Genomic DNA, 23,883 nt, shown 5'->3' on the forward strand with positions numbered 1-23,883 from the left:
CACAAAAATGGTTCAGTGGCCTGGTAATTGAGGACCTCGGCAGCTCTTCCAGGCTTTCTAGGCTTCTATCGTGGTGTTCCCCTTTACACACTTGATTCTTCCACCCACCACCCACCCAGGATGCTCTGGGCTTCAAATACCCCAGGCCTCTGTGTCGCCTATTCTGAGTCTGGAATGGCCAAATCAAACACCTTCAAGACGGTCACAACCTTCTCTCTGACCTCATACAACACCTTGTTCTAAAATTCTCTTAACCTCAAGGTGGAGATGTCCAAGACTCCTGAGTGCCGCCCCAAGTAGATGATATAATTGAGATATTTGACCAAATCAAGCCACCCTAAAGTATAGATAAAACATTATAAAGCTAAATCCCTAAGGCCAGCAGGGATCTTTAGGTGTAGCTTTGCGGCCCATTTCTATTTGAGTTGGGATGCCATTACTCTAAAGCCCTTGTGTGATATTGTGTACTTTGGCTTCTTGTGTTGATGTCCCAGCCCTTAACTAGATTGTGAGCTCCTTAAGGGCTGGGGGTGTATCTTATCTAAACATTGTATTTCTGCTGTACTGAGCACAGTTCTCAGAACAATAAGACAGTTAATAAATGTTTGCTATATTACAGTATTTTATTTGTCTCCGTGACCCATTTCTGAGGCATTAGAGTCACAGATACCGGGTCCAGTCTTTTTTAGACATCAAAATTTGTTCTGGGGGGAAGCTAGGTGGTACAGTGGATAGAACACCGGCCCTGGAGTCCGGAGTCCCTGAGTTCAAATTAGACCTCAGACATTTAATAATTACCTCGCTTTGTGGCCTTGGGCAAGCCACTTAACCCCATTGCCTTGCAAAAAAAAAAAAAATTGTTCTGGCTGGTTTCTACAGAGTCCTTAAGAACAATGGAATTGGGTGCATTTTTAGTTCTTATCTGGGTGGGGGGGGTGGTTCTCAGTCCCCCTGCAAGCATCAAGCTAGCAAGGAATGAGATATAGAACTTTTAAGTTATACAAAACCAGAAATACAGAAGAAAGCTATCCAAGCCCCAAGACTGAACTTCCCCCAAGCACCTCTTTGAATCTGTGTACATCCTGGAGTTGCGAGCTATCTCCTATCTTCTCAAAAAGAACTTGGGATTCTTGGGGAGGTTTTGCAAGGCAATGGGGTGAAGTGACTTGCCTAAGGCCACACAGCTAGATAATTATTAAGTGTCTGAGGCAGGATTTGAACTCAGGTCCTCCTGACTCTAGGGCCGGTGCTCTATCCACTGTGTCACCTAGCTGCCCCACCTTGAACTTGGGATTCTTAAGAGACAATCCTTCTGGTGATCCCTACATTCCTCTGGGATCTGCACAGTCACTTTAGCCTTATAGTGCCACCTGAGGGGCCACTCCCAATCAGTTAAATAACTGCACATTCAGGTGTCCCCAGGGAACTAAACAATCATTCCAGACTTCTAGCACCACTCTGGCTTCATGTCAGAAGGTCACCAGAGAGATGAGCCCCTTCCCCAAACATGCCTAGTCCTTATGACTCACAAAACAAGTTGGAAGGCCCAGTTAGGCTCTACTTCTGGGGTCATGTCATTGCTTTACAGTTCCTGATCCTTGTCTGGTCGCTGAGTCTGTGGCTCCCTCCTGTCCTGCTCTGTCTCTTTGGAGCTCCATCACTGCCCACTGTCTCCAGCCTGTGTGACTCCCATTGCCCAGTCCTGCCATGTCCTGCTTGGAACTCTCCTCACTGTTACAGTTCCTTGTTGCTACTTCCCTAGCTAGCATCCCCTTCCTATCTGCTGCTGCTTCTCTTAGAATGAGACCAATATGCCTTAGGACACCTGGGAGCCTCAGGACTCAGGGACCAGACCTCTCCTGTCCCAAAACCATGTTAAGTGACTTGCCTGGCACTGAGCCTGGATTGCAACTCTTCCTGACTTCAGACCCTACACTCTAGCTACTGCTCCAGAAGAATGAAATGGAATCCATGGGGGCTAGTGAGGGCATCGTGTGGAGTGGCATGGAGAGAGGGCAGCACTGCTGGGGGGGGGGGGGAATCCACAGGCTTGGCCTGGATAAAGATCCAGCAAGGGAGGCAAAGAAGGAGTGTCAGACTGTTAGGAGGAAAGAGAGAGAGAGAGACAGAGAGAGAGAGAGAGAGAGAGAGAGAGAGACAGAGAGACAGAGAGACAGAAAGACAAAGACAGAGAGACAGAGACAGAGAGGCAGAGATCTGGGATTGACCTGGATAAAGATTCAGCAAAGGAGACAAAGGAGTGTCAGACTTAGGAGGAAGAGGAAAGAAAGAGAGAGAGAGAGAGACAGAGAGAGAGAGAGAGAGAGGCAGAGAGAGAGAGAGACAGAGACAGAGAGAGAGAGAGACAGAGAGATGGAGAAGTGTCATGAAAACCTAGAGAGAAGAGAGTCTCAATGATCCACAGTGTCAGAGATTGTAAAGAGATCAAGGTAAACGAGGACTGAGAAAAGGCCATTGGATCTGGCACCTAAGAGATCAGTGGTCATTTTGGAGAGAGCAGTGTCATTGGCATGGTGTGAGGCCAGAAGCTGGAGCATAAGGGGTTAAGAAGAGAGTGACAGCAATTGTGGACAGTCTTTTGGAGTTTAACTACAAAGGGCAGATCTAGGATGGTGATAATTAGCTGGGATAGAAGGACCAAGCCAGCATTTTTTGAGGATGGAGGATGTTTGCAGGCAGAAGAGAAGGAGCCAGTAGAGAGGACGACACTCCTAAGTGAGAGGGTTAAGCTCATTGAGCTGACAAGGTCACTCTGAGAGGAATGAGGGGAACTAAAAGGTCCGGGGCTGATGATGTTCAGCTAAACAGAGGGGTCTGAATCCGGCTGAGGAACCTGCCGGCGGTCTAAGAAGGATGTTGCCAATAGTCGGGAGGTGAACCAGACAAAAGGTAAACTAAGAAAGGGAGACTGGCTCCATGATGGCCAAGTTCTGTTGGTCATGAAGGAAGCCTTGAAGGAAGTTTAGGATTCTGCGAGGGAGGGGCAAGGAGGGAGCTCCTGTCGACATAACCCGGGGCTTGTCCAAAGATGAGGAAACCTGTTGTGACAAGAGATCCTGCAAATAGGAGGGAGGGAAGAAGAGGAAGTGAATCAACTCTCCCCTGATTAGAAGCAATATGCCTGGAAAGGTAGGGAGAAGTCTGATGCAATTTAAAACTTCCAGATTAATTTTCCAGGCATTCCCCTGCTCCCAGACCATCAGTGACTCCCTACTGCCTCCCATGTATAGTAGAAGAGACCCCGACATTTATGGTCCTTCACAGTTGACTCCAGCCCCAGGTTCCAGCCCTCAGCGCACCCCCATTCCTGCCTTCCAAGGATTAAATCCCATCTCCTGCCTCCTCAATCCAGAGGTGATCATCCATACCCGAAACTGGAAAAGACCCCTCCGTGGTCTCTGAAGCTACTGAGAGATGACCAAAGGATTCCAGGAATAATAGTTCATCAGGCTGCTTTTATTTGATCCGGGACATGAAGTGACTCGCAGTGGAGTTTGTGTGCTTGGGGTAGGGGGTTCCGGGGTGGAGATCCCAAACCTGAGCCTGTGCTCTTAGAGTTAGGCTGAGCCCCAGAAGTGACCCTGTTCTTGCCCTTCCCTCTTCTCATCTCCCCTTCTCCCCACTTTCACCTCTTCTTTCAATCCTCTTCTCACAGCTCCATCATTCCCCCTTTCCTCCTTTTTTTGTCCTTTCCCTCCCTTCCTTCCTTCCCTTTCCTCCTCCTGCTTTCTTTTCCCCTTTCCCTCTTTTCCTTTCCTTTCTCCCTACTCACTTCTCCCCTTCTTTTACCCCCTTCTCTTCCCCTTCCCATTTCCCCTTCTCTTTCCCTCCCTCTTCTCTTCTTTTCCTCCTATCTCTCCCATCCCCTTTCCTTCTTCCCATTTTCTTTTCCCATCTTTTCCCTTCCCTCTCCCTCTCTTCCCTTCTTTACTTTCTTCCCCTTCCCCTCTTCACTTTCCCATTTTCTCTCCCTCTTCTCCTCCCCTCCCTCCTCTCCTCATTCTCCCTCTTCCTTCTTCTTCCCCTCTTTTCTTCCATTTCCCCTTTCTTCTTTTTCTCTTTCTAACCCTCCCTTCCTCTTCCTCTTCTTTTCCTTCTCTGAGATTCCAGACATTCTCTTTCCTTTTTTTCCCTCAAAATTTCTTTATAAATGTTTAGTATAAATGATTGCTATCTTCCTTCTCCAGGCCCTCACCAGAATGTTGTTTGTGTCTAATTATGGAATCCTAAATGGGAGCCCACTGGGGAAATCTGATTCTGAGAAACTGGATGAGTTGGTCAATCTCTGTGCCCTTATCCCTTGAGAAAAGACCTGAAAGCTAGGGCCTTAGAGTGTGCATAAACCTGTATCTTCCTTGGGAACTGTGTCTTCTCATTTGCCCACTTGCACATGTTTTCCTTGACATGTATATACCTATATCTCCATGTATGACCAAGAAACTAAGAGAGAAGGAGTTCTATGAGGGCTTACTAGAGATTCCTTGGTGCTCCTCTTGTGGATCCTTTCTTCTATCTCAAGAATTGTCTGTTTATTCAAGGTCCTAGGTCTGTAGCTAAAGATGCTGAATTCCTTAGAAAAACCCATTTTGGAATGTCTCAGAGTTGAATCCTTGCCATGCCTTCACCCCACCACCAAGCAGAATTGCCACCTATAAGAAATGCTGTTCCAGTATTGGAGGATGCCCATTTTGGTCACCTGACAAGATTGAACCAACCCCTGGAAGTGAAGATAGAGGATGAAGACCTTAGAGACCATCATTCATCCTAGGAGATAATCCAACCTCTTACCAAGGCTTCAGGATAGAGTCCACAGATTCATGTGGAAAAGCAGAGCAGGCTCTGACCTCTTGGACGTGGTAAGGCAGAGACTTACGTGAAGTCACGGTGTCTAGAGCACAATGAGTAGGCTTTGCTAGGAGAGGGTATTGCCGAATGAAAAGGGAAATGTAGAAAGATATGAGGGAAGAGCAGCAAATATCCAAAGAGGAGAAAGACAGAAGGTGAAGGACTGGAGATTTAGTCTATACCATCCAGTCATGACCTGTGTAGACAGTTAACCATGAATATCTTGTTGGGGAGAATGTTCTCTATTGAAAATCTTATTCTCAGGATGGCTAGGTGGCATAGTGGATAAAGCACTGGCCTTGGAGTCAGGAGTACCTGGGTTCAAATCCGGTCTCAGACACTTAATAATTACCTAGCTGTGTGGCCTTGGGCAAGCCACTTAACCCCGTTTGCCTTGCAAAAATCTAAAAAAAAAATCTTATTCTCAATAAGGTTGGGTGGGCTAGACCTAACCTTTTATGAAACCCTTCAAAGGTTTTTGTTACCCTGATCTTAATTACTGGTATCTAAATTTAGCTTTTTATGTTTCCTATTTTTGGTCTTAAGTGTAGACAAATTATCTCCCATTACAAATAAGGGAAATTAGGGCTAGAGACATATTAGAAAATAAACTCCTTGGGGGTAACTTGATTTGTTTTGCTTTGAGTTCCTATCATCATGGGGACTTAATATACTTTTCATTTTGTCAAGGAGTACCTTTCCATGGACTCACATCATTTTTGGAGCCTAACCCCAAAAAGAAAGAGAAAGATTTTGTTTTCTCACTCTTTCTGGTTCATCATCACCATCCCAGAATTTCAGGAACAATTCCTTCCTTCCTTCCTTCCTTCCTTCCTTCCTTCCTTCCTTCTCTTTCTTCCTTTCCTACCTTCCTTCCTTCTTTTCTCTTTAAAATTTTTTTTTAGGTTTTTGCAAGGCAAACGGGGTTAAGAGGCTTGCCCAAGGCCACACAGCTAGGTAATTATTAAGTGTCTGAGACTGGATTTGAACCCAGGTATTCCTGAATCCAAGGTCGGTGCTTTATCCACTGCGCCACCTAGCCGCCCCTTTAAATTTTCTAAAAGAAAAATTATTTTCAGATCCAAATTCTCTCCCTCCTCCCCCATTCAGAGGGCAAGAAATACAATACCCATTTTTGCATATTAAGTCATGCAAAATCTATTTCCACATTTGCCTTATTGCAGGGAGAAAAAAACGTTTTTATTTACCATTCAGAGTCCATCACTTCTCTCTCTGGAAATGGATAACATTTTTCAATGTGAGTCCTTTCGAATTGTTGGGGATCGTTGCATTGATCTGAATAGCTAAGTCTTTTAGAGTTGATCATCAATGCAATATTGCTGTTAGTGTGTACAAATGGTTCTATTTACTTCATTTTCCATCAGCTCATAGAAGTTTTCTCAGTGACAGTTTCTTAAACATAACTTAAGTATGGCTCATGTCTAGGGATTTCTCCAAAACATAGTATACAGGGTTCTTTGTAGAAAGGTACTCACTGTAGAAAATAGTATCAGATAAAGGACAAATGTTTATTTCTTTTATCCCAAAATAAATTCTTAAAACACGAAATTGTTAAATATACGCAAAAATGTGGCTCCTTGAGAGATCAAGGACTATTGAACATATATTTCCATTTACCTTGGATCTATAATATCCAGTAATAACTGATTTAATAACTTTTTGGAGCATTGCTTCCTGAAGCCATGCTTGGCTACCCATAAGCCGAGGATCAAGTCAAAACTACAGCGCATTATCATCCCTGTTTTCCCACAACTCCTCCAGCATTCTTCATTTTTATTTTTTGTCTACTTTTCCAATCTGATGGCTGTGAGGTGGAACCTCAGAGTTGTAGCTAGTTAGCTAGATAAATGTGTATGTTGGTAGCTTGGATTTCTTCCTGGGGAAGCTCCTTGTTTTATCATTTTTCAATTGAGGGAATGGTTCTTATTGTGATAAGTTTAAATTAGTTTCCTGTATATCAGAGAAACTTGCTTGCAAAAATTTCCTTCCAGTTACTTTACTCCCTTCTAATTTTAGCTGAATTGAATTTATTGGTACAAAAACTTATATTTCATATAATCAAAATTGCCCATTTAGTCTTTTTTGCTTTCTATTTATTATTTGTTCATGATTTTGAAAGGTCGTTGATTTGTTAGGTTTTTTCCCTCATTCCTCTAATTTGTTTATGATTTCACCCTTTATTTCTAACTTATGTACTCATTTGGAGTTCATGGTGTGAAATACTGTTCTAACTAATACTAGTTTCTGCCAGAAAGAATCTGTTTTCCAATTTTCTTAACAATTCTTGAATGAGTTCTTACCCTCCAGTAGTTGGTGTCTGGGATTATTAGCCTACTACTGTGCTCATTTACTTCTCTTTGTGATTATACCTATTCTCTTCCACAGATGACTTCCACTTTACATGTCTTCTATTTTCTATTCCTTGTCTTATTTCTATTTGGATGACTATCACTGCAGTTTGAGATGTGGTCCTGCTAAATGCCCTTCCTTCACACTTCCCACCTCCCCATGTTTCCTCTAAGAGCATTGACCTCTTTGTATTTTCAGATGAATTTCTTCATTATTTTTTCTAACTCTATATAATATCTAATAGTTTGATATTAATTTGGTTTGGTCTTTATTTTTATTATATTGACTCAGCTTACTCGTGAGCAATTAGTATTTCTTCAGTTATTTAGGGTGATTTTTCTTTATATAAAGTATGTTATGTAATTTATATAGTCCCTGTATGTGTCTTGGTAAAGAGAAGATATCTGAATCCCAAATATGATCATGTCAGTCCCTTCTCAATAAACACTCAATAAATTCCAGGACTCCCTATCATTTCCAGGATCAAATACAAAATGCTCTGTTTGACATTTAAAGTCTTCATAGACTCCCTTCCCCCCTCCCAACAACAACAGCAAAAATGTCTTCATGTCCTAACTCCCTCTTTCCTTCTCGTCCCACCACATGCTCATCAATCAGGGACAAGATCTCCCCGGGCAACTGCAGTGACTGTATAATTTGATATATAATCATCAAATAAACAGATGACACAAATCTAGAAGGACTAGTTAGCATACTGCCTAGCAGAGGGATACTCCAAAAGGAGAGTGGCAGGCTCAAGATTTCAGATCAATCCAATAAGATGGAGTCAACCAGGATAAATGAAAAGTTATATACTCGACTACAAAAAATAAACACCATTGGAAGAGCCATGTATAGACAACTTTCAGATAGATGTTCTGAAGAAGATTGGAGCATTTTTGTAGAATGAATGAATGCTCAGTGGGGGTTAGCAGGGGCAGTCCAAAAAGATCAGTGCCATCTTAGGATATGTTAGGAAGGTCATGATTTCTATGATACGGACGGGATGATCCCACTGTTCTCTGACCTTGACAGACCTCATCTGGGGTACTGAGTATGTCAGAACATTGAGGGCACTGATAAGCCAGAAATGTCCAGAGGAGGACAGCCAGAATGGTGAGGGGTCTTGACTTGATCACCTTTGAGTATCATTTGTAGAAATTGGGTGTTTTTAATCTGGAGGGAAAAAATAGGTTTTCAAGTATTTGAAGAGCCATCACGCTGAGGAGGGACTGACTCTGTTCTCTTTGACCCCAAAGGACAGAACCAGGCACTAAGATGTGGGGGACTTCTACCCTAGGAGGTAGAAGTCCATTTAAGCTCCCAGGTATCCCAGGCTAAGGTCAAAGAGAGAAATCAATCCCATCTAAAAAGTGCTGCAAGGGGTGCAGGATCAAAGACCCAATTCAGGAACCAAAGCTAGAGAGATGACTAAATCAAATGTGATATATCAGTAAGTATATAAAAAAAATTCTTTTAAAAATCAAGGATGGTGGGCAGCTAGGTGATGCAGTGGATAGAGCACCAGCCCTGGAGTCAGGAGGACCTGAGTTCAAATCTAGCCTCAGACACTTAATAATTACCTAGCTGTGTCGTCTTGGGCAAGTCACTTAACCCCATTTGCCTTGGAAAAAAAATAATATTTCATAGACCCACATCTCACACCCTATATCAAACTAAGATCAAAATGGGCACAGGATTTAGACATAAAGTGTTACACCATAGACCAATTAACAGACCAAGAAATACGTTATTTGTCAGATCTATGGAAATGGAAGAAATTTATGATCAAACAAGACTTTCAGGACTTTTTTGGACTCCTTGTCTTGGCATTTAATTTATATTGCTTAAACTGCTGGATGTTGATGTTATTTCTGTAGTTCATTTCAGTTTTGAAAATTTTTCAATATCTTTTTTAAATAAATCATGCTTAAGTCTTTTTAATTGTACATAACATATTTTTCTCATTAGTCTTCTTCTTGGTTATTCTAAGTTCTGAACTTAGCTCTAAAGAATCCATTGTCTGACTCTGAGCAAAGAGCTAATTCTTATTTGTTATTTTCACCATCTGGCTCTTTGTGACCCCATTTGGGATTTTCTTGGCAAAGAGAATGGAGTGGATTGCTATTTTCTTCTCTAGCATATTTTATAATTGAGGAAACTGAGTCAAACTGGTGGAAGTTACTTGCCCAGGGGTCACCCAGCTAATAAATGTCTGGTGCCTAATTTGAACTCAGGTATTCTTGATTCCAGGTGCAACACTCATGTTGGGGAAGCTAGGTGGCACAGTAGATAGAGTACTGTAGATAGAGTCAGAAATACCCGAGTTCAAATGTGACCTCAGACACTTAATAATTACCTAGCTGTGCAAGTCACCTAACCCCATTGCCTTGCAAAAACAAAAACAAAACAACAAAGCTATTATAAAAAAATAAAGGATGGCGGCTAGGTGGTGCAGTGGATAAAGCACCAGCCCTGGAGTCAAGGAGTACCTGGGTTCAATTCCCGTCTCAAACACTTAATAATTACCTAGCTGTGTGGCCTTGGGCGAGCCACTTAACTCCATTTGCCTTGCAAAAAAAATCCAAATAAATAAATAAATAGATAGATAGATAGATAGATAGATAAATAAATGAATGAATGAATAAGTGAATAAACAAATGAATGAATGAATGGATGGATGGATGGATGAATGAATGAATAAATGAATAAACAAACAAATGAATGAATAAACAAACAAACAAACAAACAAACAAATAAATAAATAAATGAAGGGAAAGAAATTGATTCAAGATGAATTCGGTTTTCATGACTGGTATGAGCCAACAAAGTAAAAATGTCTCTCAAATTAATTTACAAACTGAATGCTACAGCACTGAAACTGCCAATGGGATATTTATGAAAATAGACAAAATAATAAAGTTTATTACCAGCCCTGGAGTTGAGATGACTAGCTGAGATGACTCTAGGACTTTCATATCAGCAATGTCTCCTTGCAATACTATCAGATGATTGTCATGTCTAGCTCCTTCAACAGGTTTTTTTTTTCTTTTTTAGTTTTTGCAAGGCAATGGGGTTAAGTGGCTCGCCCAAGGCCACACAGCTAGGTAATTATTAAGTGTATGAGGTCTGATTTGAACTCAGGTCCTCCTGACTCCAGGGCCGGTGCTCTATCCACTGCATCACCTAGCTGCCCCTCAACATGTTTTTTGAAAAAAAGGTATTCATGATGTAAAGGTTTAAGGAATTCTATATAATCTACAAGTCTTATCCCATTTCTTGTTTCACATTATCTTTTCTTTTATATTTCTCCTCATCCTTACCTTTTCCCACCTTTACATTGAAGTCATTTAGTGTCACAGAATGCTGATTTGATTTGAAAGGTCTTATCAGGTTCTTTATTCATAAATTGAGGATAAATATAACTGTAATACCTACCACATATTGTGTGGTATCAAATAAGGTGCTTTCTATATAAAGTATTTTAATTTTGTCTATATAAAAACTTTTAAATTTTCTGTAATTGAAATTGTGCATTTTATTTTTTATGACCTCCTCTAATCTTTACTTAAGAATTCTCCCTCTAACCATATCTATGAAAGGTACCACCTTCATTTCTCCTCTAATTTTTTCTTTTGCAGTCTATACCTTTGATTGTAGTTGCTGCATAGCTTTCATCTGTATATTTTTTAAATATCAGAGTTATGCGGTTTTATATTTTTTAAATATTTAATCACCATATGGTGGCAGATTAGGAATTTTTCTTTATCTACCATTCTGAAAGATGCAATCTTCCCTTCCCTTTATTTGAGGAAGAATGGACTTTTCAAATTTAGGTTATGCATCCTTTTGGAATTTATCATAGTATATGGTATAAGATGTGGTCTACATTTGGTCTGAACTAATTTTCTTTTTTTTTTCTTTTGCAAGGCAAATGGGGTTAAGTGGCTCGCCCAAGGCCACACAGCTAGGTAATTATTAAGTATCTGAGACCGGATTTGAACCCAGGTACTCCTGACTCCAGGGCTGGTGCTTTATCCGCTGTGCCACCTAGCTGCCCCTCTGAACTAATTTTCTACCAAATTACTACCTAGTTCTGTCCAAAGGTCCAACTGGACCAGTATTTTGGTTTCTTGGATTTATCAAAGCCTAAACTGTGATATACTCTCATTGAATGCTCTATGTATTCAAAATCTTTCTTAGCTAATCTATTGTTTACCATCTTTTCTATTTTTTTATCCAATTCAATTGGTTTTGACAATTACTTCTCATATAATTTGATACTCACCCCTTCTTTCTTTGCTTTTTCATTCTTTTCTTTTCTTTTTTGTGGGAGGGGGTTGCAAGGCAATGGGGTTGACTTGCCCAGATTCCAGGGTGGATACTCTATCATTGAATTTTCTTGATACTTTTGATCTTTTGTTCCTCCTAATAAACTTTATTATTTTGTCCATTTTCATAAATATCCCATTGACAGTTTCATTGCTATAGTATTCAATTTGTAAATTAATTTAAGAGACAACATTTTTACTTTGTTGGCTCATACCAGCCATGAAAACCAAATTCATCTTGAATCGTTTTTTTTTCCTTTTTTTTATAATAGTTTTATTGTTTTTGCAAGGCAATGGGGTTAGGTGACTTGCACAGCTAGGTAATTATTAAGTGTCTGAGGTCACATTTGAACTCAGGTCTTTTGGATTCCAGGGCCAGTACTCTATCTACTGTGCCACCTAGCTTCCCCAATAGTTTTATTGTTAAGCCTCATGTAAGATATGCTAAGCTAACCTTCAACAATTTAATGAATCTCATTGGCATTTTAATGGTATTTCTCTTTTCTTCTCTTTTTCCTGAATCTTATTATTAATACTGAAACATAAATGGTTTTGTGAGTTTATTTTGTATCTGCTATTTTGCTGAATTTATTTAGTATCTTGATTTATTTTCATTTTGATTCTCTAAAGTTTTCTAAAATTATCATTTTTAAAATTTTTTTTCTTTGATAATATTTATTTCCTTAATTTCTCTTCCTTCTTATTGCTATAGTTAGCATTTCAAGTAGTATGTCAAATAATAATAGTGATATGATAGCATCCTTTTTTATTTCTTATTCTATTAGGAAAGCTTTTTGTGTTTCTCCACATTACACATAGCTTTTGAACATAATTTTAACTAAATAAATTTGATTGTATCTGAAGAAATAATCTTTCCTTTCTGAACTTTTTAGTGTTTTTAAAAAAAATTATGACTAGTTTATAAAATTCTTTCCTGCTTCTATCAACGTAATCATGGGATCTTAGCAGTTTTTAAAAATAAGATTTCTTGTGATAATTGTCTTTCTAATGTTGAACTATCCTTGAATTTCTATTCTATATCTTCCTAGGTCCTAATGAGTATATTTTAAGATATATTGCTATAATGCCTTTCCTATAATTTAGACAGTATGTTCAATATATATAACAATATCCATTAATAATAATATGTGTCTCCAGTTTTCTTTCTCATCTTAATCCCTTCTTGGTTTGAAAATCAAAACCACATTAGTCTAATGTGCTTTTCGTTTCCCTTGCTTCCACTTTTACTGTACTCTCCAACTAGCCCCATCTTAGAACCTTGGAATTAGAATGAATTTTGAAGGTTGTTTAGTCTATTCTTCTTCTTTGGAAGTTTTTATTTAGTTCAACTTCCCACAAGATACAGAATCCTTTCATTAGCAATAATAGAGGGGGAGAAAGGTGGGGTGGAGCTTTGGCAAGGAAAAAGGTATGAGTAAGAATGCTGTTGGTGTTCCAGGGATCCATGTCATTGAAGGATATGTTTGTGGACTTCACCCAGGAAAAGGAGAAATGGCTGGACCCTGGCCAGAGGGATCTGTACAGGGAGGTGATGCTAGAGAATTACAAGAGCATGGTTTTGTTGGGTAAGGACCACTTCTCATCCAGGGTTAGCGTTAGAGGATAGTAACCATAAGTATTGATATCACTGTGGTCTGTTGAGGGTTCAGCAGTCATTCTTTTTTTTAAAGAAAGATTTTATTTATTTTGAGTTTTACAGTTTTTCCCCCATTCTTGCTTCCCTCCCCCACCCCCCACAGAAGGCATTCTGTTAAGTGTTTACATTGGTTCCATGTTATACATTGATCTCAGTTGAATGTGATGACAGAGAAATCATATCCTTAAGGAAGAAAAATAAAGTCTGTGAGAAAAATAACATAATAATATAATGCTTTTTTTTTCTAATTTGACAGTAATAGTCTTTGGTCTTTGTTCAAAGTCCATAATTCTTTGTCTGGATACAGATGGTATTCTCCATTGCAGATAGCTCAAAATTGTCCCTGGTTGTTGCACTGAAGGGATGAGCAAGTCCATCAGGGTTGATCATCACCCCCATGTTTCAGCAATCATTCTTAATCTTTTCAAGGTGAGAAGAGGGCATTTCTGTGGTCTGTTCCCCAAAAACTATTCTGTGATTTGTAAAACAGGAAATGGGCAGCATTCTTAAGCTTCCCTTGAAACAGTCCCTTTGTCATCCTCTGTCCCTTTAAGGTTTCTGGTGCCCAAGCTAGTTTTCCTCAGAGTTCTCCCAAGAGCCAGAGGAATTCAAATGGAAAGAAAGGGGGGAAGAAGGCGTATTCCCACGTTGCTATAAGGAAGCGGCTGTATTATCTGTTTGAGCTTACCCCATCTCCTTAGCCAACCACCTCTGCCTGGTAACCTGGTAACTAGGGCAGAGTGATCCAGTTTTTTTTCTTTGAACTTTAGCCTGAAATTTAGAAGGAAAGGAAGTTGCCAGATGGACCATTTCTCAGCCAGGATGAAGTCCTCACTGACCCTGCCCACTCCATCCACCTACAGAAGCCTCCATAGCAGCCATATCTTGGGGGTCTCTACCCACAGGGAGCCTCTGTCTGTCCCTCACTCTAGGATGATGTTCTGGCAGCTTGCTCCCCATGCCCTCTTTCTTCCCACATCTGAGGTCTCTTCCCCTAGCTCTGTCCAATTGAAATTATCTTTAAAAATTAGTTTGACGGCTTCTCATCATCATCATGTCCCTGGTCACATTTTGTGATACTTGCCTTGGGTGTTACAATAGCCAGTCAGGATGGGGTGGGCAGTGGGACTCTGTGCCCATCCAGGCCCCTTTGTGCCAACACTCAGAATTTTCTATCCTGTTCTCTCTTCCTTGAAGACTAAGGTATCTGGACTGAGCTCTGAGATGAATCTTTCTTCCAGTATAACAGAACAACAGTTCTCCACAAATGGGAACATTAATTCCTGGCAGCTGTTTCTTTAGGTAGCTCTTTCACACTATCCCAGTGTTCTCAGCAGTTTTGATTTTTTTAACTGATCCCAGAGGGCGTTGAAAGTACATTTCCTGATCTAGGAGACTAGCCAGACACTGCATGCTCTGTGTATCAGGGGGTTTTCTGTTCTCGGCTGCAGGCGTCTATAACCTGCCTGTCTGGAAATTAGGGCAATGTGGGGAGTCAGTCTCGCTGGCTTCCCCTTGGCTAATCAGGGAGCTTCTGTCATAAGGGGAAATATTATTAGCATGGGACCCTTCTTCTCCCCTTAAGTTTTTAGTCTGGTGCTTGGATCATTTACTAAGCAAGGGACCCCATCTCCAGGGTTCTGAATGTGCTTTCTCCTTTTCATGCAGGATCCCCGGTGTTTTGAGATCAGACCCCCCTTCTGGCTTCCAGGGCCAATTAGAAGCTCTTTTTGATAGGAAGAGGGAATCTCTATTAAAAAAGTCAAGAACCATATCTCTGAACACCCCCCCCCAACCCCTACAGGGTGTAATACATAAGTTAGTGGAAGCTCCAGGAGTCAGAACCTCCACGTTAACTCTGAAAAGGATAGAAGGCCTCTTGATTCTTAGAAGACAGGGTTTCATTCTTTCGCTTGGTACACTAAGCTAATTCATTTTCCTCCTAGATTTTCCCTGCCGTTGGTTATTTCAACCCCAGGAGAGGGATCGCCTGTAGGGAAGCCCATAAGTCAGAAAATAGAGAGCTCTTTTTCCTTATCACAGAAACCTCAGAGTAAGGGGAATACCTGTGGATCCTGGAGGGAGAGAAAACAGGAGTCTGTCTTGTGGTCTGTCTCCCAAGATTACGGTGAGGATCAGATGGGAGGATGTCTGCAAAGTGCTTATCAAGAGTCTATGCTATTTTAATTTTTTTTCTCTCCCCTTTACTTTTTTCACCCAAGCAAGTCTATCTATATTCATGGGGGGGAGGGGTATTTTGTTTACTTGTAAACAAGAATATTTTATTAATGTAAAAAAAACATTTGTACAAAATGAGAATTAAAAAAAATTTAAAACAAACAAACAAAAAAAAGAGTCTATGCTGGTACAGCTGCCCCTGGATAATTAGAATTAAATCCACAGTGAATACAGGACATTTTCCAAAGCAAAATGCTGAAGATTCCCAAGAACTTTAACAATTCATAATTCTTCTAGTCATTCTCATTTCGTTTGTTTTCAAAGCCTCACAGTTTAATTAATGATAGATGCATTTAATCTAGAACAAAAAACTTGATACCTAATTTTCTCATTCCACCACTTTTCATAACATTTTAAAAAGTGAGCTTATAAACCATCATCTCTAAAATAACTGTCTCAAAAAATAAACTGATGCTATTCAAAAAAAAAGAATCTATGCTGGTCTCACAATAGGCACTTAATCAATGTTTCTCCCCTTCCCCCCAACCCTGACTTTCACAGTTATTTCTTTCCAGCTCTAATAGTATTTTATTTTTTTCCAATTACAATTTCCAAACTTCATTTTTCCTGAAAGATCTTTTTTCTCCTTCCCCTTCTCCAAGAGAGCAAGCAATATGATATAGATTGTATGTGAGTAATCACATAAAACATTTTTCTATATTAGTCATGTTGTAAGAGAAGTAGAACAAAAAGAACCATTTAAAAATGAAAAAGTGAAAATATTATGCTTCAATCATCATTTAGATTTCATTAATTTGCTCTCTTCTACAGTCACTTCTGAGGGATTCATTGCATTTTGACAGGACTGCCTACCCCCCCCCTTCTGATCCTTTCCTCTTTTTCAAATAAGTGTCTTTCTTCAATCTGAAAATGTGTTATTAACCAAAGAACACTTCAGTGGCACTTCAGTTCTAGCAACTGGGCAGGCAATCTATGAATGTGTTACTGACTGAGGTTCTCCTTGGGTCTCAGAGCTGCTTTGGACTTGATATGGATCCAGGTGGTAGGACCTGGCCCTTTGCATCTTCTTTCAGCTAAGAATTTATAAAGGTTGTTCTGTCCCCTTTATCTATCTTCCATCCATTCACCCTAGAATCATCCTTGAATAAATATACTCACTTCCAAGGGAAAGAATGGTGACTCTTTTTGCCAGCCTAGTGACAAATGAATAGGGCAACTTGTTCAAAATATAATGAGAATAGATACCTTGGGGGGGGGGGCAATCAGGGTTAAATGACTTGCCTAGAGTCACACAGTTGGTAAATGTCAAATGTCTGAGGTAGCTAAGATAGAGCACAGGGTTTGGAGTCAGGAAGGCTCAGCTTCCCGAGTTCAAATCTGGCTTCAAACCCTTGCTGGTTGTTCAAGTCATTTCACCCTGATTGCCTCAGCTTCCACATCTATAAAATGAACTGGAGAAGGAAATGACAAACCAAAAAGCTTCAAATGGGGTCTTGCTCAAAGTGAAAATCTAAGCCAACCCAATCTCTGTGACTTGACTACCGATAAATAAATAGTTGGCATCTCTAGCCTCCCTTTCTCTGACATCTGCTGTCTGGTTTCTCCCATAAGGACATCATTAATAACTAACATTTAAACAGCACTTTGGAGTTTTTTTAAGTGTTTTGCATATGTATTAGGCTTTTAAACATTCAGCTCATAGGTAATGGGATGAGTAGCCACATGGAATAGGATCATAAGCTTACCATTGCAATAGTGAGAATATGTATCAGAAGGTGAGAACATTTTTCAAGAACAAGTGCCCTAGCCCTGCCCCACCACTTACTTCTTGCCCAAGGCCACACAGCTAGGTAATTATTAAGTGTCTGAGACTGGATTTGAACCCAGGTACTGCTTACTTCTTAATCTTAACACTTAACACACATTGTGTGACCTTAGGCATGTCACTCAACCTCATTGCCTTGCAAAAAAAAAAATCTTAATTCACACTAGGTTCAAAGGCAATCATCTATGATATTGTTTTATAAATTACTAAATTACTAAAAGTAGAGCATCTCCCTCATTATTGATTCTCTCCAAAGCCCTACAAAACTTGTGAGAAATTTTATTCTTGGGTGATTAGGTGACGTAGTAGATAGAGCACCGGCCCTGGAGTCAGGAGTTACCTGAGTTCAAATCAGACTTCAGACACTTAATAATTATCTGTCTATGTGACCTTAGGCAAGTCACTTAACCCCATTGCCTTGCAAAAACCTAAAAAAAGAGAGAAAGAAATTTTATTCTTATAAATTTTCTCTCCTTTTTTCAGTCTTGAAACCCCAGAATTATAGGCTTAAACAGGCAAAGGTGAGCAGACACATACCCACTAATATACATATGTATTTGTACTTCAACAATATGCAGTCACAACCAGAGGCACCTGTGATCAGCTGTAAGTTCAGCAACAGTGAGAACTTAGCCCAACCTTTCAGTTCCTTTAGGATGGTAGGTTTAGTTTCCCAGGATCTCTCTTCATGATATCTTCTCCTCAAAAGAAAAACTCAATTTAGTTCTTTCTCTTCAGACTCTCAAAGATGAAAATTAACTCTCATAGTCCCTCAGGCTAATTTTCTCTCACAGATAACCCACTGTCCAGGTGCTTCAGGCAAGAATTTCCTCCTAGGGATGGGAATTCAGAGAAGCCTGGAGGGATTTGCATGAACTGATGCTGAGTGAGATGAGCAGGACCAGAAAAACACTGCATACCCTAACAGTAACATGGGGGCAATGATCAACCTTGATGGACTTGCTCATTCCATCAGTGCAACAATCAGGGACAATTTGGGGCTGTCTGCGATGGAGAATGCCATCTGTATCCAGAAAAAGAACTGTGGAGTTTGAACAAAGACCAAGGACTATTACCTTAAATTTAGAAAAAAAAGAAAAACTGCTATCTTTGCTATCTCTTATACTTTATGTTTCTTCCTTAAGGATATGATTTCTCTCTCATCACACTCAATTTGGATCAATCTATACCATGGAAACAATGTAAAGGTTGGCAAATTGCCTTCTGTGGGTGGGGGGAGGGAAGTAAGATTAGGGGAAACATTGTAAAACTCAAAATAAATAAAATTGTTAATAAAAAATTATATTAAATTAAAATTTTTTTAAAAAGACTTTCCTCTTAATCCTTTGTCCTCCAAGTCCTTGGAGATGAGTTAATCAGTCACAGATCCTCTTGATGATGGCAGTTAGTCTGATTCTATTTCCTGTCTCTTTCAGGTCCAATCACAATGTCCACTGTCTCTGAAAGAAAGGTTATGTAAGCAAGTGTTATATATACACCATCTTCTTAGATCCTCATCATAACCCATAAAGGTAGAGGCTGTGGGTACTATTAGTCCATCAACTTTGACTCTTCCCTCATCCTAAGTCTCCATCTTCAGTCATTTGCCAAACCCCTTCTCTCTATTTTCCACCCTAGTTTCCACCCTTATCACATTTTCTTTGAATCAAATATATATATATACGGAAGGAACTTCTAGGTAATTTAATTGAACACCATCATTTGCAAATCCAATCCAGGGGCAGCTAGGTGTCGCAGTGGATAAAGCACCGGCCCTGGAGTCAGCAGTACCTGGGTTCAAATCCAGTCTCAGACACTTAATAATTACCTAGCTGTGTGGCCTTGGGCAAGCCATTTAACCTCATTTGCCTTGCAAAAAAAAAAAACCTAAAAATAAATCCAATCCAAAAAGGTCGCAGCAGAGCTGATATTTGAATCCAGGTCTTGTGACTCCTATCCCTGTTCTTTTTCCCCACTGTGTCATGCTCAATTCTTTAATATTGTAATAGCCTCCTATTTGATCTCCCTGATTCAAGTCTTACCCTCTTTATAATCCACCCTCCAGATTGTGCCAAACCTACCTTCCAAAAGCACAGGGCATGGAACTCCCTTGCTCAAGTACCTCTAGGGGTTCCCTATTGCCTCTGAGATATGGTAGAAACTCCTTCGTTTATATTAACTTTCTTGACTGCCATGTCTCATGACTTTCTCATATTGAACTGTGTCATTTCAGTCTTGTCTGACTCTTCATGACTCCATTTGGGGTTTTCTTGGCAAAGACACTGGAATGGTTTTACCATTCCCTTCTTCAGCTCATTTTACAGATGAGGAAACTGAGACAAACAGGCTTCCCAGGATCACACCGTTAATAAGTGTTTGACTATTGTTCTATTAGAAACCAAGAGGGATGGAATTTCAGAGAAGCCTGGAGAGACTTGCATGAACTGAGGCTGAGCGAGATGAGTAGAACCAGAAGAACAGCAACATAGGAGTGAGGATCAACCTTATTGGACTTGCTCATTCCATCAGTGCAACAATCAGGGACAATTTTAGATCACCTGCGATGGAGAATGTCATCTGTATCCAGAGAAAGAATTGTGGAGTTTAAACAAAGACCAAAGTCTATTATCTTCAGTTTTTTAAAAAAAAACTTATGTACTACCTAATTTTGCTATCTCTTATATTTTATTTTCTCCTCAAGGAGATGATTTCTCTCCCAACACATTCAATTTCTATCAATGTATAGTATGGAAACAATGCAAAGACTCTCAGACTACCTTCTGGGGGGGGGATGGGGGAGGGAAGGGAGGATGGGGAAAAACTGTAAAATTCAAAACCTTACAGAAAATGATAGGTAGAAACTACTATTGTATATAATTGGAAAACAAATAAAACATCAATAAAATAAAAAATTAATAATAGTAATTTTTAAAAATAAGTGTGTGTGGCTGAATTTGAACTCAGTTCTTCCTGACTTTAGGTTCAGTGCTCTTTGGTACTACCTCTCTAGCTACCCTGGAGGGCACTAAAACCCCCCTCCATCTTACATCTAAAAGGCAGGATTTGGATTCAAGTCATCTCTCTAAATCTACCTGTGCTCCTTCCATGGCTCCACCTTTAGATTACAGACTGCTCCTTACACTTATGGTATCTGGACTAGCTTCTTTCCTGTCACAAGTCAGGTGAACTTTTTCTTTCTTTTCAAGAGTTACAGGTAGGGGGCAGATAGGTGGCACAATGGATAAAAGGACTGGCCCTGAAGTCAGGAAAACCTGAATTCAAATGTGACCTCAGACCTTTAATAATTTCCTGGCTTTAATAATTACCTTGGGAAAGTCACTTGACACCATTGCCTTGCAAAAACCAAAAAGAAAAAAGAGAGTTGCAGGTCACATAGTCCAGGACTGTTCAGTCCCAGTGTTAGCTCTCCTGAGTGTTTTGCCCCATTTGCATAATACTGTATTTTTTCAGACCTCACTCTAAGAATCATTTCACCTTGCAGTCTTACAGCAAGGTAACATAACCTCACTCTCCAACTCCCAGGGGTCTGGCTTCTTGATTATTTTCTGTACTAGACAACAGAGGTAAGTTCTGCCATCTTTGAGAGAATTTCCACTGACTTTTTGATGATGTTTTCCTAAGATGACAACTATTGCTGATTCCTTCAGCCCTGATTCCTCACAGAGTCACAGGTTTGTAACCTTTCTAACAATCTTGTTGGTTCAGTAGTGAGTTGAGGAGCTACTGGGGGGCTAGGATGCCTCATGAGGTCACATGCTATCAATGCCAAAAAAGCATTTAAATACTTCCTATATTCCTGGAAATACACATATAAAAGAGAGACAGTCCTAGGCTCCCAAAAACCTATGTTCTATTGGGAGAGGACAATATGTATAGAGGAGCTAATCTGACAATGAGGTTTTGGTCAAGAATGTGTGTGTCCAACCTTTCAGTTCGTCTGGACCTCACCACCCAACAAAAATTTGTCAGGGCCACGTATAGAATTCAATATTTATTTGATGATGTTTGTCCTTCATTCTTGAAGACCACCAAGACTTCAGGGGAGGTAATGCCATGATAAGCACATAATTCAATTTGAGTGGGGGGGGGGGGTGTGCTGTGTAGTCACTAGTCTCACTTTCTCTTCCAGAGCCATCTGTCTCCAATGGCCAGATATGAATCAGGACAACTGGAGATGGCCCTGGATGCAAGGCAATCAGGGTTAAGTGACTTGTCCAAGGTCATACAACTAGTAAGTGTCACGTGTCTGAGGTCAGATTTGAATTCTCAGCCTCCTGACTCCAAGGTCAATTACCAGTGAGTACAATAAAATGTAATAATGCATAAATGGGTTTTGAGGGGTACATGCAACCCTCAGGCCTTGAGCTGGACACTCCTGGTCTAGAGAATCACAAAGATAATGAGTAGAGCCATAAGACAGTGATAGTGATAGTATTGATTTGTTTCTAGTTCCCAAAGCTGGAAGTGTACAGAGATTACAGGGAAAGGGAGGCTTGGACGACATCTGTGAAACATTTGGAGAACCGTAATGGAAAAAGAACATCACTTATTTTAATAGCTGCCAGGAATGAAAAGTCATTGGAGAAGCAAACTTAATGGTAATTGGAATTTCTCTTCCTATGAACAGGTCTTGTAGTTTCCAAACATGATGTCATCTTCCATTTGGAACCAAAAAAAAAGAACCTTGGATACCAGATCTACAAAAGAAATGGACAAGAGGAGAATCCCTTAGGTGAGTGAAAGCAGATTAGTATTAAAAAGTCAGTCTCTGGGAAGACCAGGCAGAGAGTGTTGGGAAAAGTATTGAAAACCTGATCAGAGCTTTCTTCAGAATGCTGTAATTTGTCTTTCTTTGATCTTTTACTCCCCCATAAGCTTGCAGGTTAGCCTGATTACCAGCTCCTTCATGTGATGCCCAAATGAAGTTTGACTTCCTAACCATGAGAGCTGTCCAAAAGTAGTGACCTACCTTAGGAAGTAGAGGAAGGATTTCGAGTAGAGACTGAATAGTCACTCATGGGAGGTTTTGTGGAAGAGATTCCTGGCCAGGCACAGGTTGAATTAGACCTGAGATACCCTACAACCATGAGTCTATGATTCTAGAAAGAGTCGTCTATACTTCCTGACTGTATTTCATAATCACTTGTCCCCATGTGCCTCAAAAAAATTTAATTATATCTCATATTTATATAGCAATTTAAAATTTAACACACTTTCCTCTAAAAACCTAAGGTTGGTAGTATAAGTATAATCCTCATTTTATAGCTGGAGAAATTGAGGCCCAAAGAAGTACTTGCCTATGGCCACAGAACCTACTATGTATAACTACAGAGTTGGAAGCCAGATCTGTCCTGGTCCTAAATCCAATATTTTTCTCCCCTCTAATGTACTTCTGGCTTTTGCTCTTTTTAAGTCCTTTTAGTCAGACTTCTGGTAGAAGGACTTGAGGACTGCAAAACTCAGAGGGAGAGTATGTTTTAACAACACCAAAAATCCATAGACTTCCCTCATTGAAAAAAAAAATCTAGGACAATCTGATATTGGGAAAACTCATTCCTCAAATGTAAAATGAACACATGGTAGTTCCTTAACCACAGCTCATTATGTAATGGAATAGTTTCTTGAACTAGAGTTATAATTCTATGGCCTCCAATTCATCATGCCTCTCTGCCACCTGATTTACTCCCATATCTGTCACTGTACTGAAAGAATTCATAGTCACCGACAATCTGCCAACCACAAATTCAGGAGCCCTTTCTTAATTCTCAGTCTTTTTTACCCTCTCTAGTCTTTGGCAAAAATGATAGTTAACTCTCATGGTCTCCTAGACTCATTCTCTCTCACACACACACATCATTAACCAGGTCTCTTCAGAAAAGAATTTCCCCTTAGTCCTCTCAGAGATGACTTTTAAAGACTGTCATTCTCTCAAATTCTAACCCTTCTTTACTAAAGGAGCAAAATTTCTTGTTCTAAGAATTCTCTTCCTTGATTTACCATCCTAGAAACTAAAATTGTTAGAATTCCTCTCCCAACTCATCCCTCCCACCAGTTGTCATTCCTTCTGTCCCCCAAACAGAGGCAGATATTCCCTAAGGTGTTGTCCTGGGCCTACTGCTCATTTTTCTTTACATCGCTTCCCTCGGCAATATTTTAGTGACCCTTCAAAGCTCTTCTACATACAAGAGATTCCCAAATCTCCACCTGTCTTCAGCCCTGACCTTCAGTTGCAGACTCTGAATTGTTTGCAGGATATTTTTCAATCATGCTAGATGGTCCAATGGCTAGAGCACTGGACCTGAACTCATGAAGATCCGAGTTCAAATCTTGCCTCAGGAGCTGACTAGCCATGAAATCATGGACAAGTCTGCCTCAGTTTCCTTATCTTTAAAATGGGGAATGATGATAATGGTACCTACTCCCAGGTACTAACAAATGAGATCAAATGAGAAAAGATTTGTAAAGCACTTAGCACTATACAAACACTAGCTATTATTATTCTAGGTAGAAACCATCTCAGAGTGCACAAATTGAAAACCAGCTACAGATTGAATGGGGAAACTGGAAGGCTTTCCTTTCTGTTCTGTTTGAGGCTACCTGCCCTTCAGGGCTGA

The sequence above is a fragment of the Macrotis lagotis genome, chromosome 1, assembly GCF_037893015.1.
Source record: "Macrotis lagotis isolate mMagLag1 chromosome 1, bilby.v1.9.chrom.fasta, whole genome shotgun sequence".
Taxonomy (NCBI): Eukaryota; Metazoa; Chordata; class Mammalia; order Peramelemorphia; family Peramelidae; genus Macrotis; species Macrotis lagotis.